The sequence below is a fragment of the Cucurbita maxima genome, unplaced genomic scaffold (genome assembly GCF_002738345.1).
Source record: "Cucurbita maxima cultivar Rimu unplaced genomic scaffold, Cmax_1.0 Cma_Scf03137, whole genome shotgun sequence".
NCBI lineage: Eukaryota > Viridiplantae > Streptophyta > Magnoliopsida > Cucurbitales > Cucurbitaceae > Cucurbita > Cucurbita maxima.
The window spans coordinates 598-1,067 of record NW_019275153.1 but is presented as its reverse complement, the minus strand read 5'-3'; the positions used below and the strand labels follow the sequence as shown (position 1 = coordinate 1,067).

The 470-nt window shown below is 31.1% G+C and overlaps 1 non-coding gene across 1 annotated transcript; it reads left to right on the top strand.

Moving 5' to 3' along the window:
- Positions 1-242: 242 nt before the first annotated feature.
- TRNAF-GAA lies at positions 243-315 on the top strand. Its single transcript has one exon. It is a non-coding gene; the product is annotated as a tRNA-Phe (tRNA).
- The last annotated feature ends 155 nt before the right edge of the window (positions 316-470 follow it).

Genomic DNA, 470 nt, shown 5'->3' with positions numbered 1-470 from the left:
AATTTCAATTAATTAGCGTAAATACTTTTACTTAAAAATTTTCATTTTTAATGTTAGCAGGGATAGCTCAGTTTGGAGAGAGTCAAATTTAATATTTGAAGGTCACGTGTTCGATCTCCATGTTAACCACACCTATTGCGTATAACCTGACTATTAAATAGAAAATTAGTCATTATTTCTTTTTAAAATCTCAATGAATCAGCTAAAATACCTATACTGATGAATTTTTATTTCTAATGATTGCGTGGATAGCTCAGTTGGGAGAGCGTCAGACTGAAGATCTGAAGGTCACGTGTTTGATCCATGTTCACCGCACTTTGTTTAAGTTGCATAATTTGACTCTAAAATTAGTGTCATTAGCAATTATTTCTTTTTAAAATCTCATACTCAATGAATTAGAGTATTAGTGAGGAGAGCATCATATTGAAGATTTAAAGGTATCTCAATCTCAATGAATTAGAGGAAGATCT